The sequence below is a fragment of the Castor canadensis genome, chromosome 5, assembly GCF_047511655.1.
Source record: "Castor canadensis chromosome 5, mCasCan1.hap1v2, whole genome shotgun sequence".
NCBI classification, from domain to species: Eukaryota; Metazoa; Chordata; class Mammalia; order Rodentia; family Castoridae; genus Castor; species Castor canadensis.
Genome location: NC_133390.1, coordinates 135,335,458 through 135,350,647, shown reverse-complemented (window position 1 = coordinate 135,350,647; position 15,190 = coordinate 135,335,458). Strand labels below are relative to the sequence as shown.

At 37.1% G+C, this 15,190-nt stretch overlaps 1 long non-coding RNA gene across 2 annotated transcripts in view; it reads left to right on the top strand.

The window, feature by feature from the left end:
* LOC141423111 (uncharacterized) overlaps window positions 1-14,838 on the top strand; it is a 53,872-nt gene extending 39,034 nt beyond the window's left edge. For both annotated transcript variants that reach the window (XR_012447767.1, XR_012447766.1), the window contains exon 3: window positions 14,638-14,838. This is a non-coding gene — a long non-coding RNA (uncharacterized lncRNA). The remainder of the gene's footprint in view (window positions 1-14,637) is intronic.
* The last annotated feature ends 352 nt before the right edge of the window (window positions 14,839-15,190 follow it).

Here is a 15,190-nt window from a genome sequence, read left to right as displayed (position 1 = left end):
TTTGGATGGTCATAAGTATCTAGAAATTTGTCCATTCCTTCAAGATTTTCAAATTTATTTGAATATAGTTTCTCAAAGTAGTCTCTGATGATTCTCTGGATTTCCTGGGTGTTTGTTATCTCCCCTTTTGTGTTTCAGATTTTACTGATTTGGGTCTTTTTCCCACCTCATTATAGTCAGATTTGCCAGGGGTTTATCAATCTTGTTTATTTTTTCAAAGAACCAGGTTTATATTTCGTTGATTCTTTGTATGTTTTTTGTCTCTGTGTTATTAATTTTGGCCCTTATTTTTATTATTTCTCTCCTTCTGCTTGATTTGGGTTTTGCTTGTTCTTGTTTTTCTAGGAGTTTGAAATGTAACATTAGGTTGTTTATGTGAGGTCTTTCTGTCCTTTTAATATATGCATTCATGGCCATAAGCTTTCCTTTTAGGACTTTCTTTACTGTGTTTCATAGCTTCTGGTAGGTGGTGTTTTCATTTTCATTAACTTCCAGGGACCTTTTAATTTCCTCTTTTATTTCATCAATGACCCACTGATCATTGAGCAATGTGTTATTCAGTTTCCAATTGTTTGCATATTTTCTGCTGTTATTTTTGTTGTTGAGTTCTAGTTTTAATACACTGTGATCAGATAGAATGCATGGTATTCTTTCTATTTCCTTATATTTGCTGAGCCTTGCTTTATGCCCTAAGACACGATCAATTTTAGAGGAAGTTCCATGGACTGCTGAGAAGAACATATATTGTGTGGATGTTGGATGAAATAGTCTGTAGACATCAGCTAGGTCCATTTGTTCTTTGGTGACTTAGTTCTAGAATTTCTTTATAGATTTTTTTGTTTGGGTGACCTATCTATTGGTGATGGGGGTATTAAAGTCTCTCACTACCACTGTGTTAGAGTGTATATGTGCTTTTAAGTCCTTTAGAGTATGTTTGATGAAATTGAGTGCATATAGGTTGATAATTGTTATTTCCTTTTGCTGTATTTCTCCTTTTATTAGTATGAAGTGTCCTTTATTTTGTTTGATTAATGTAAATTTGAAGTCTATTTTTCTGATAAAAGTATTGCTACTCTTGCCTATTTTGGGGGCCACTGGCTTGGTAAATCTTCTTCCACCCTTTCACTTTAAGCCACTATTTGTTTCTGTCAATGAGATGGGTCTCCTGTAAACAACAGATTGTCAGATCTTCCTTTTTAATCCAGTTTGCGAAACCGTGTCTTTTGATTGGGAAGTTGAGTCTGTTGACATTCAGTGTTAATATTGATAGGTGTGTGAGGATTCCTGACATTTAGTTGTTTTTGTTGTTTAAGAATTTAATTGTGTGCATCTGAATCAATGCAACTCTCTGATTCCTTGTCTTTTCCTCTCCTGTGGTTTTATATTGCCCTTCCTTTCATGATTTTGTTTTCTTTCATCTTCTGTGTGCAGAATTCCTTGGAGAATCTTTTATAGTGGTGGTTTGGTGGTCATATATTGTTTTAGTTTATGCTTATTGTGGAAGGTTTGCTGTATTTATTTTGAATGATAGTTTTGCTGAGTAGAGTATCCTAGGGTTGAAGTTTTTTCATTCAGTGCCTGAAATACCTCACTCCATGCCCTTCTTGCTTTTAAGGTTTCCATTGAGAAATCTGCTATGGTATTGAGGGGGGGGAGAGGGAGGGGGTGCAGTGGGTGGTAAGGGAGGGGGTGGGGTCAGGGGGGAGAAATGAACCAAGCCTTGTATGCACATATGAATAATAAAAGAAAAATGAAAAAAAAAAAAAAGAAAAAGTGAAGGGATGAGACACCAATCAAGATAAAAGGACAAACCTGGGATTATCTCTTTTAAATTATCAAAATCAGAAAAAAGTAATCTAAGTACTGAATTCATGTATAATGATTAAAAGAATTTAATCCTGGAACAAGAGAAGAGTTTTACAGAAACAGAGTAACTAGAAAAATGAGTAATGAGTTATAGAAATGGGCTGTGTACTTATTTATCAATGTAAGGTCAATTAAAGAATGTTGGAAACCAATTTTGTCACATAAAAAAAAAGAGAAATCTATGATTTTTATGGTGTTATCTTTATATGTTATTTGTTTTTTCTCTCTTACAGTCTTCAATATTCTTTCTCTATTCTCTGTGCTTGTTGTTTTAATGATAATTTGCCATGGGGAGGTTCTATTTTGGTTAAGTCTGTTTGGTGTCCTGGATGCTTCCTGCACCTGAAGGGGCAAAACTTTCTCAAGATTTGGGAAATTTTCTGTTATTATTTTATTGAATATATCATGAATCCCTTTTGCTCAGACCTCTTCTTCTTTAATACCCATGATTCTCAGGTTTGGTCTTTTGATGGAGTTAGTGAGTTCTTTCATATTTCTTTCATAGCTCTTCAGTTGTCTGACTAACATTTCTTCAGTATTTCCTTTAATTTCTATTTTATCTATGAGTTCTGAGATCCTGTCTTCTATTTGTTCTAGTCTGCTGAAGTGGCCTTCCACTGTGTTTTGTGTTTCTGTTTGATTCTTTTTTTCTGAGGTTTTCCATGTCTTGGGTCATTTCCTCTTTAATATTTTTTAAAGATCTTTAAATGATCTTTAAATCATTTATTTCTATATTTATGGTGTTCTCTTTTTCACTTCCCTGTTTATTTAAGGCTAGTCTGAGTTCATTTTTTTTGTGTGTGTCTTCTCATAATGTTTATTTTTGGTGTCTTGAAATTTCTTGTACATTTTGATTAACCATGTCTAGTATCTTCTCCATTAAATTCTCAGTGATTTCTTGCAAGATTTCTTCTTTGAGGCTGTTTTTGTGAACATTGGTGGGTTCCTTAGTGTCATTTATCATTGTTTTGTTGGGGTCAGGAACTGGAAATCAGGAGAATGGTTTCCATCCCTTCTTCTTCTTCCCATCGTCCCACTTGGAACTGTGCAACTATGTTCTTGATAGGCTAGTTGGTGGTTTTAGTCACCTGTTTCCTTTCCCTTGATTTAATTTATGTGTTATGGCTGTCTTGGTTGTTAGCTAAGTTGGTGTGCTCTTTCTGTCCCTGTTCTGGAGGTGTAATTTAGCAATAACTAATTCACAAGTTCAATACCTGACCAGTCATTTATATATTATATAGAAGACCCCTAAATGGTAATATCTATAAGCAGTGGGAGTTGGGGGGTGGTTAATGTTTGTTAGGCTAGATGTAGAAATCTGGGGAGTTGGTTAGGGTGGCACTAAAAAGGAGGTGGGAAGTGGGGTGGGTGAGTGAGGGAAGTGGTGCAGGGACTGCTGGTTTTTGTGGTCTTTGTGTGCGTTTGGGTGTATTTTTGTTGTTGTAGTGTAGGGTGCTTGTGTCAGGGATTGCAGGGGGTTGTGGTTATGTAAAGTTGGTGTAGTAGGTTAGTCAGCAAGTGGGGAGTGTGTAGGAGGGAGAGGTAGTCTGGTGACAGGTTGAGGGAGAATGGAAAGGGAAGGTGGGGGCAGAGGAGAGAGTGGATGAGAAGGGGAAGAAAGAGTAGTTGGGCAAGAGAGCAATGGATTTTAGCACAGGAGGAGGGACAGTGAAGGGGGTGAGAATAGGGATAAGAAGATGGTGATGGTAAAGTTGATAGTTTAGAAAGAAAATATGAATAAAAATAAAAATAAAAAACCCACAATAGTAAAACAAATAAACAAAACAACAGGGAAAAACAATTTAAAAAGCACCAGGTTCAAGAACAATAGAATTTAAGTCTTAGTTTAAGTTCTGGATTTACTCCTCTGGCATCCAATCCTGGTACTGCATATAAGCAGAAGTTCTGACGTGGTCTCATCAGGTACTGGCTTACGAGTCAGGCTTTGTTCTTCTGTCTACAAGTTTAATTGAAATTGTGAGGTGAGGTAGCTTTGCCAGATCATGCAAGGTGGTCAGAGCTATTGTTTCTCCCTTGCTGATAGCTGTGTTATTCTTCAGCTGCAGCTATTTGGTCAGCTCCTCCCCCAGCAAGGTGGGGCAGTTCAATTTTGAATGCTCCTCTCTGGTTCAGATCAGCTCTGTGATACACTACCTGCCCTGCTCTGGAAGTGACTTATTGCTATGTTTGTTTACTGAGAGTTCAGCGCTGGGGGTGGTTATTTCTTTACCTTGTCCCCTTTTTCTGAGGCAGGTTCAATGTTCCATCAGCCCCCTCTACTGTCCTTGTTTGATTACAGTTTGCTGTTTGTTATTCAGTTTTGTTGGGGGGGATCCATCTGCCCAGGGCTGCACTGATTTATGCAGTGGGGGTGGATGGGGATTCCCAGGGGTGGATAAGGAATTCCCATGTGGTGCGTGGTACTTACCTGTTTGTTCTGTCAATTGACATGCAGGTAGATTTGAAGCCAGTGGCAGCAGCAAGAAAAGGCACCAAATTTTCTCAGTGTGATATGGTGTGTGGAAGCTTTCCACAGGCTAGGGGTTCATAATGTCGAAAGCTTGATTCTGGTTGATGCTTTATTTCTGCTTGATGGAGGAAGGAAGAGAGAAGGAAAGAAAAGGGAAAAGAAAAAGGAAAACTATTGCATTTTCTTAATGATTCTTTTCATGAGCATATTGGCCACCTGCATATTTTTCTGGAGTTTTACCCATTCAAATGCTTGATGATTTCTTCAATATTTTTATTAGTGTACATTAACATTAATTGTACAGTGTGGGGGAATGTCATTGTGATATTTCCACACATACATACAGTGTACTTTGATTATATCCATCCCCTCTATTATTCCTTCTTCTTGTCTCCCCTCCAATCAATACCCCCTTTTTCACTTTTCTTGCAGTTTTTATATGTGTTTCATTAGGGCCTTTTCATGTATGCGTATAATGTACTTCAATCATATTCTGCCCCTTCTTGCTCTCTCTTCCCCCCCCTTCATTGCCCTCATAATCCTCCATTTATGTCCATGTTAACTTTTTTCTTTAAAATGGATGGAATTGGAGATCATCATGTTAAGTGAAATAAGCCAGACTCATAAAGACAAATAGCACGTTTTCTCTCATATATAAAAGCTAGATTTACCCATTTTTAAACTGGTATTTGTTTTGTTAGTTTTTCTTGCTATTGAGTTAGTTAAAATTATACTCACAGTTTAATTATGATTTATGTAATTGTGACATCAAAAGTAAAAAACACAGATAACTATTTTAATAAGTCATATTTTATTTCACTGTTGAAATAATTGTTGAATAAATAGAATCTACTCTTATTCAGTCAAGGGAGATTTAGTTTTCATGTAGCTCATCTGAATGAATCATGTCCTTCCACACTTAGTGAAATTCTCTTCTTTTCCACATATTACTTTTGGACTTCTGCAATTAGCAAAGTACGTAAAAAAGTATTTTCCATGGTATTATTTCTTCTTCCATCTCTTTCCTACCTTTTTTTCTCTCATTTCCTCTTGCTGTGAAACGGCAGTGTTACTGGCAATAAGGCCTTTTCTATTTGTTTTGGAGATATACCTGCCAGCCTGGCTTGGTTATGATAGAAGACCATATAGGTTCCTGCTGACCCTCAAGTGTCATCACTGTGCCCTGTCACCATGCCTCACAGCATCAAGCATTCTAACTCACTGGAAGTTTTAAACTACACCTACATGGCTCTGATCCTGTGCCAAGCATGACCCTCAACATTAACTCATTCTTGTAGCAAACTTATGCATCCTGTTAGATCCCCATTTTATAAATGTGGAAACTGAGGCTCAGAGAAAATAAGTAGTGTTTTGGGGGAATTCATACATATAGTAAATGTGGAAGCCAGAGAACCCAGATGTCCCAACTTCCTAACCATTATATTGGGTGACCTTGGGACAATGGTCAGATTCCTTTAACTGGCCCCAAAAACCCCCAGATCCTCCTCCATCCCCAGCCTCAACATCTGCCAACAGTTCCTCCTTTAAAGCAAGTTACCTGAAGAAATTCCTATCACTTGGTAAAAAATATAAAATGATATATCCTCTATAGAGAACAGTATAGTGATTCCTCAAAAAGTTAAACATAGAATTGCCATAGGATCCAGCAATTTCACTTTTCGGTATATAACGAATATCATTGAAAACAAGGACTGAAACAGATACTGACCCACTCATATTCACCGCAGCATTTTTCCTAATAGACTCCAAATGGAGGAAGCACAAGTCTTTTCATCTAAGAATAGACTTCTAGGCTCAAACATTAAACTTGGTCATAGGATGTTATTGTATTGACCTCTCAGCCACACTCAATTAGCTTTTATTTCTCTTTCTTATATTCCTGATTGATGCACTGACATGCCATCAAGAACTGAATTCCATCACAGTGGAATTGATTTCCCAGAAGATTACTGAATGAGTTTTTTTTTTCCCATGAGTTAAGAATCACAATGATAAACCATGAAGATTCCTGTTTGTGTACTCAGACTAAGACCAAAATATTTAAGTTCCAATTTACTCTATTGCTAGAAAGAATTTAGTAGATGTGGGAAACAAGAAAAAATACCTGTGAATAATAGAGTAGTCAGTCTTTGGTTGGCATCTATTAAAATATGGCTATGTGATGAGTGAAAATCCCCTGCTACTTTATCAGCTTGTATTTGAGGTTCCTAAAATCTCTGTGTCCCAACATAGACCTTTTTTCTCTAGAATATCTTACATTGAAGATATTTGTAAAATGACACAATTCTGAATTTACCAAGCCACAAATTGATCTCAAGTATTTCTCTCAGGCTTCAACCTTGAACTGACTCTTCTGGGCAAAGCTCCCAGTTCAACAGTGTGAACAGGCAACTGCCTGTTCTTGTATAAGAGAGAGAAAAAAGTGAGCAGTTTCAGACAGATAGTGAAAACTGGCCCGGAAATAAGGCACAAATGAGGCACCAACTGTGAAAAAGATAGGGAAGAAGGCCAAGTGGAAGAACAATGATGAGTAAAAGTGAAAAGGGAGGACAGATGGCAACAGATGCATGAATGAGTTATAGGAAGGACTGTCAGCAACATGGCAATGAGTGTTGTTATTATTTGCCTTGAACACATGAAGAAACTGAAACTGAGACGTGGGAAAACAGATTGGAGATCACTCAGCATGTGGTAGAAACAGAAAGTAAAGAAAAGGCTACACTTAATCACCATACTATACAGGGTGACTTGTAACACCACTGGTTTCTGTGTCATTCTGTACATTGTAGCTGATTCTGTAAAGGATGACATAATTATTATTATTTGCAGATATATGACTGAATTTTCAGTCTGAAGATTAAAATTTCAGAACTAATACTAAAGTGAGGTAATGCTTCTAAACATAAAACAGATATGTCCAAATTAAATAGCTTTTCAAGTACAGCAATAATTTATTAAAAAATAGAAAATATATGAATCACATATAAGACATCAAAAAAAAGTCCAGAAAAACAAAGAAATGTCTTCAGGAATAAATATACAAAACTAAAGCATAAAAACCATGAAATTCACTTGAAAATCACAATAACTGGAAAGACATGCTGTGGGGCAGAGGACAATGGGACATGAAACAATATTATTTTTTTTCCAAACAAATTTAATCATCTAAAACTTTGGATCAGAATCTTGATGAAATTTCTTTCAAAAGTATCAAAGACACTTCTCTGGAAAGATACCGGAAAAAAATAGTCAGAGCTTAAACATACACACACACACAACACACTGGGTATGGCTCCTTCCAGCAGATATGAAATGGCAGAGGAGTCTTGATAGTAACAGTAACTACTATTTGTAACTGATCTGCAGCAAATACTGTTCTTGGTCTTTGGTGGGACAGCCATGGTGTCCCATTTTCCTTCTAACAACCTTATGCAGAAGGAACTACAACTACTCCCCTTCATCAGAAGCCAGAGTTTTAGCACTTCACCACAAAGTCACACAAGTCAATGGTAGATTTGAGCCTAGCACTTTGCGATTTCACAGCAGCACGATTACTCATTGTATCATAAGTTACCAAAAGTAAAACAGTAGAGCATTGTGCAGAATTAATAATGGAGTAAGGGACCAGAAACAGGAGTTAAGTGAAAAGAATCACTGCCTGCCAGGCGCCGGTGGCTCACGCCTGTAATCCTAGCCACTCAGGAGGCAGAGATCAGGAGGATTGCAGTTTGAAGCCAGCCGGGGCAAATAGTTCGCAAGACCTTCTCTCAAAAAAAAACCCTATAACAAAAAATTGGGCTGGTGGAGTGGTTCAAGGTGAAGGCCCTGAGTTCAAGCCACAGTACTGCAAACATTAATTAATTAGTGAATTAATTAAAAAAGAGAACACTGCCAACAGATTATTTATCTGTTTTGGAAAATTTGAACAAAACATCCACATTAAATTCCATGTGGATTAGGATTTTAATGGAAAACAATTACAATAAAATTAAAATCTAACTGCTTTCATGTTGGCAAAAGGCTTCCTAAGCATGAAAGAGGTCACACAGGAAAAGTAAAAGGAAGATTAAATCACCCATGTTAGAAATATCTCAGCTAAACCAAAAGATCATTTACTGGTTCAAATTGCAGTGAAATACAGATGCTCAGTGTAACAAGTGCTTGCATTGTGTGAAAAAGCTTAGAATAAATACCAAGCTGATCAAAAATAATTCAGCTGTGATTCCCTAAGTTTTCCTCAAAAAGAATTATTCCAAGGAAAACTGTCAGCAATGAAGCAAAAAATAAATACATAAATAAAAAAATCTAACTTCAGGAATCAATTTGATAGGGGAAGCGTTTGATAATTCTCATGATGTCACAATTAGAATATTGTTTCCAAAGAACACTTGCTGACTTTCGAAGCTCTCAAGGCAAAAGTGTAGGAGTATATGTATATCACATGTATATCTGAAAAGAGAAAAGTAATTATCAGTATATTCACTAAACCTTCCTTAGTGCTTCTAATGCGAAGTGGGATCATACGACACACTTTTATTTTTCTGTTTCTGCAATGTTTTACTTTCATGTAAATAAAATTTATAATTAGAAAGTGAGGAAAAATAAATCTAGTTTTCAATAGGCTCAAAATTGTATACCCAATATGACTATAATATTTGCATATATTTATATAGAGAAGTAAGTAGATGTAAAAAACTTGTAAAATACTATAGGCAATTGCCTATTTCTTTTTCAACTCATTTTTATACTTTTTAAAGTCTAACCTGTCATCTCATTTTTCTAATAAGAAAAAAAAAACAAACGATGTGCTAATGTAAATACAAGGTTTTAAATAGTTCAGCTTCCTGGCTGCCTGCAAGCAGACTTTTTGTTTTATTTTACTACACGTGTGGACATGCCATTTCACGTACTCATATCTCTGGTTTAAATTATACAGAAGTCATTTCACTTCCCTTTGTAAGTGTGTCATTTAAATTTCCAGGTGCAGGTAGGTGTAGTGTGAATTAGGAGAAGGCACCCTTCTCCTCATCCCGATGTACAGCTGTGGTGGGAGGTAGGCGCTTATTGGGTCAGGCGGTGACAACAGAAAGAGACTGGTCCTGGCTGACCAGTGCTGCCAGTGCCATCCTTTCTTCCCTGGTTCAGAGGCACATCTGTTTGGATATTATGAACGCTGCTCCAAGGAAAAGCTTCAAGATGGAGAATGGGTAGAATTCTTCCCCTCCTGTGCTAGGGATAGGTGAGATCTTCTCATAACATTTAGACTGGAAGGTAAGAATGGATTTGAACATCAACACGATTGGAAGCACTTTGCTGAGATTTTTAATATCGATGTTTGCATTTTGAAAATATAATTGGTTGCTACAATTATACCTGATCTCAACTGAAGACTGTCAGAGTTAAATGAGCGAGGCTTGTGGAATTCTGTAAACAGCAAAGTGCAATGAGTATTGTGGTGGCTGCTTGGCAAAAGACAGGAATTTCAATTTCCCTAGCACTTGTCTTTCAGCATATCAAAAATCCTTTTTCTTAAAGAACATGTTTTCCTACGTCCTCACACCCTGAACTTTTTTTACTGACTTTTCTTTTCACACCATGCTTACTCATGTCTTACGTGCCTTTTTTTATCCTGCTGTGTGGCTGAAAAACCTCAAAGTCAGTAGGTGGTCATGGACTTGTGCCCCAAATACTGTAAGGAAAGTAGGTGTGGAGTTGACAGGTCTCAGGACAGGATCTTTCAGCACCAGATATGGGTGCTTCCAGCATGCAGAACACACACGTCATATCGTCCTCGCTGAACCCTCAGGGGGCAGACAGCACCTGTGTACCATAAGGTGGGCTTCCTCTCGTGTCCAGCTCAACTGAACCATGTCCTCCTGCTTGGCAGCTGAAACAGGGCAGGATGTTTCCAAACATAACCTTCCAGTGAACAAATCAGTTACGTTCTGTCTACACAGTGGTGGGATTGGCAGCCGGTCTCCACAGACCTCGGCTGATATACCACTGTGGCCAGCAACCAGCCTGCTTTGGCCAATTCCAACGTCTGGTTGAGATTTTCAACATCTGTGTGTGTCATTCTGCACTTTGTGAATGTGAGGAAGGGGCTGTTCATTTGGGATTGCTCATTAGTTGACAACACAAATGTTTTGTTTTCTACTGTGAGTTGGGTATCAATCCCAAGCAAGAGAATTTTCTTACTACCCACTTACACACACCTGCATCTTCTTTTAGAAATGATTTGAAGAGTGAAAAGAAATGCTGTTTAGAAACCCAGTCACCATAGGAGAGAGGCCAGGGTTCTGATCTGAGCAGATAAAAGACTGAACAGCAAATTATTTGGGCAGAATGTTTTCCCTAATACATGAAGTATTTTAGGCACACTTAATCCTTTACAAATCCTTTCAGTATACCTATGAAAAGGTCAGAAAGCATAGGCTTTTTTTTTTTCTCCTTGGATAATGCAAGAAAGGTGAAGGAAAGAAAGGAATGAACAATTATTGTATTGCTGAAAATAGTTATCTTCTCCAAGGTGGGTGGTGTTCTCAAATATTTCCATGCATTGGGGTTATGGAGAGCTTTAAATATCTCTGTGTCCAGGATGTACCCAAGAGCAATTAAACCACAATGTCAGTCACTTAAAACTCCATAGGTAGCTATAGTGGGGGGTAGCTAAATTTGAGAACTGGGGGTACTGTTAACCTTTTGGGTGACTCTATCTCCTGAATACAGGAACCTGCATCCTACCTTTTTGCAGCCATCCCGTGTGCTCCAGGAAGTCCACAGTATTCTAGGCCCTCTCTAGGATTCCCCCATGGCTCTGCTCATATGGTCTTCTGTGGAAGAAGACCTGTCATTGTCCAGGCTGCTCCGGGTGCCAAGAGAGAGTCACTAAGTTGATCTCTCCTCTCTCATCCTTCCACACCCACCCATAGAAATTTCCTTGGAGGACAGTACTGTGTGTTTTATTTTGCGTGTTCTTTATACCCTCCATGTTTTTAAGTATACAGTAGGATCCACTTTTATTTGTAAGTGGATGAGTAAATGAATTAATAAGCCGATATAAGTATTCACCTAGATATTGCATGGTAGGATGACTAAAGCTAGATAATACTGTATATTTAAAAAAATTGAAGAAAGGATCTTGGAAGTTTTCACCACAAAGAAATGATAAATGTTTGAAGAAATTTACCCTAATGTGAGCAAGATACAATGTACACGTTTTGATGAACATGTGTAATTATGTGTACAATTTTATGCATTTAGGTATCAGTTAAAATTAATTTGATTAAAGCTTGGTCACTGACTATCTATAAAACCGACTGTTCCAATATCTGACCTCAGAATTTTCTCCCTCACTCTACTTCCCAGTTAATTTGGAGTTTGGGTTGCAAATATGTTCAAAGTTTAGCCCTAAATCAGTCAGGAGGTATTTCTGTGTCCTTCATATAGGCCCAGCACTGCACTATACACTTAAGTTTTATTTCTCTGGAGAGAAAAGAAAAAGTGTAATGTATAGAGCTGGTTCATGAGTTACAACAAAATGTAGCCCATTTAGGGATTCACTTCCTTCTCGGCATAGTCTCAGAACTTTGCCACAATTCCATAGGTACTTTGGCAATAGATTCCTATTTGTGGGGATACATTTAAATAAGATGCTAATTTAGCAGAAATGTTTCCAAAAGGTCGTGACACACAGTTGCTATGCAAAACCCAAATGAAAGTCAAGGATTTGCCTGACCACGGCTTTGAAGGAAATGACTGTGTGGGAAATTTTAGAATATTGTTTTTGAGCTGACCGAACTGTCAGCAGAGATATCCACAAAGCAAAATACCACCCTTTCTAAGATACAGGGAGGAGAGTTCTGTCAGCAAAGGGTTCTATTTAATTTGGTATTTTCTTCCATAATGAGAAAGTCACCTCACATTCTGTGAAAACCCCTCTATGTTATTTCAGCTCTTAAAGCTTGTCTAAAAACAGCTTCATCCAGGAAATTCCAAGTTAAGGAAGAATTCTCTTACTAAGTCAACCCTTTGGTCTCGAAGTATTGTTGAGCTCTGGGAGCTGTCGGTAATGGCTCATTCTTCCTCATGGGGCTCTTGATATTTTGACACAGGCTGTGATCTTATCCAAGCCTCACCCAGGTCTTGGGATGCTGTGACTTTTCCCCACTTATAACCTGTCTATAGGCTTTGAGAGTCTATTTCCTGCAGGATAAAAATGAGAAAGGAAATTCTGAAATTTGATGAGGTGGTAAATAAAAGGCATTGAGCCCCTAAGAAAATTTACCAGTTGAGACTATAATTAGATCATTTCAAAACCAATGATATCACTTGAAAATTAAATGATCAATGTTGATCTTGTGACAACACATGTAGAAATACAGTTTGCATATAACGTGTAATACAGGTCATTATGGTTTATAATAGTTGCAATTTCTACAACTTTATTATATGGAAAGACTCCAGAAGGCTTGGTGCTTAGCTGATCATGAATCAATCTATGAACTGTATTCACAAACGCTCACAAGTGTGGGGGGTTCAAAGGCTGTGAATGTCTTCAATAATTTTGTCTTAATAATGTCTTACAATAATTTTTCTTTATCTAACAATAGTGTAAGACTATGTCAAAGTTTGGGCATAGTGTTTTGAATGCATGGTTTGTTATCAATGCTTTGATTTTTTTTCTTCTCTTTCTCTTTTTCGTTCTTTCTCCTTTTTTCTTTCTTCCTTCCTCCCTCTGTGCTGAAGTTAAAGCTCAGGGGCCTCTTGCATGCTAGGCAAGTACTCTGCCACTGAACTACACTCCCAGCCCCAATACTGTAGTTGGTTTTTTTTTTTAATCAATGGTGAAGGACAACCGTAACATGAAAAGCCTCACAGGGTAGTATTTGGATAATTCATCTAATTTTAACCTAAGCAATGCTTCTCAGAAAGTGACCTCTGGTTAAAGTCATCTCTCTGCCACCTTCTTCCGGCAGCATCGAGTCCCACTTCTCTATGTAAGAAGTAGGAAGCACCCTACCATAAACTCAACACAGATACGATGGATTTTTACCCCTAAATTGCTACCCTTCTTTCACAGTGCATATTTATTAGCTTTTAATTATTTGGGCAAATATAGTTTATAAATACTATCAAATAACCCTAAATTACAAAGGCAATAATTTTCCCTTTGTTTGAAAGAAGCGAACAGAAAAGAAAAAAAACAAGCACTTAATATCTTTAGAATTTCTCTAGGATTTTATCTTTTTTGAAAAACATTTGATTTCTAGATTTTTTATAATGGAAACATTTATGCAGCTACCAAATTATAATAAGCCTGATATACATGTATATGTATTTTTTTGTTTCTGAGTGATATTATTTTATGAGTAATATAATTTTTGAAGACTCACACATACTACAAAAAATACTTTTTAAATGTATCCTATTTTTATCTAATTGGTAAATGTATATAAAAATGTAAACAATAAAGAGAAGAAAGGAATATTTTCTACAGGCATCAAATGTGGGGATAATGTAATTTTTGTAACTAAGCAATTTTGTGGGTTTGGCTCCCAAAGCTATATTTTAAATTCTACTTTTTCCCAAGCCCCGAGATCCCACCTTCCACTGAGATGCAGCAAATCCACCCCAAGGAAGCAAGGCCTCCCTATGCCTAAGAGGAAAAGTTTGAAAGTCAAAAGAAAGTTATTTAGAACCATCTAGTGACCTTGAAAATGAACAATCAAACATGAGAAGTGCCTACACTTGTAATTATCAAGTAAAAGAGTGTAAGAAAATGAAAGTAAGTAGTGATTTTGAATAATAACCAATTTAATTAAGATTTAGAGCCCTTGCTGTTTGAGAATTTTTTTTCTGGTAAGTGTCAAAAATATTTCGAATATAAAACATATGTTTTCTTCTTAAGGTGACACTTCCCTGGTGTTTTAAAATGTAGTAGAAAGGGAGAATAACTGTTGCAGAAAGAATTCCATACAAAACACAATCTTGCTCTCCTTTAAAATGAAATCCATAGTTAAACCTGTAACTTTAGCAATTGCAGTATTTCCAAACAATATTTTAAAACTGAAATGGGTTTTTGGTGTTTGCAACTGTATGTGTGTGTGGGGGGGCTGATATGTCTAGGTTCCCACTTTTCACATATACACAGACAAAGCAGGTGCACAGAATAGAGATGGAGTGAATGCCCCACAGAGAGGCCTGAATGGACCCCAGTTTGTCCTGTTCCCCACATTTCTAAGTAATGAAGATCTAACTGAATTTCTCATTTGTTTTAGGGAAGAGATTAAAACCATAGCAAACAGAAGGAAATCCAACACCACCACCACTACCACCTGCCTGGCGTGAAGAAATAATTCTTGGGGAATTTCCTGTGTTTCATTTTGTTTTGTTTTCTCTGAAGAAATGTACCCTATGTGAATGAACTAAATGACTAATTGCTGCATTATTTTTCTTATAGCATGTTATTAGTTTCTCCATCTTACATCTATGGTGAATTAACTTCACTTTGCCATCTGAAATGTCACAGTTTGATCAAATAAGTAAATTAATAAAACTGAAAGTGCTTCCAAGCTAGGCAGACACCTTTCTGTATGCTGTGCTTTTATTGCTCTTCCCAGCTGATATTTATAACTTGGCCATATGTGGTTATAAAGATTTATTATGAGTCTGTGGAATAAGTTCTGTTAATGTGTACAGTAAACGTCCAAGTTTGGACTGTATAAGCCTTAGAGATTTCTAACAAGATGAAACCATTTTGGTCGCCAGCCAAGCAGTGTGCAGTTGGAGCAAAGCCTCGTATTGACAAAGGGCTTAGCTATGTGCCCTCGA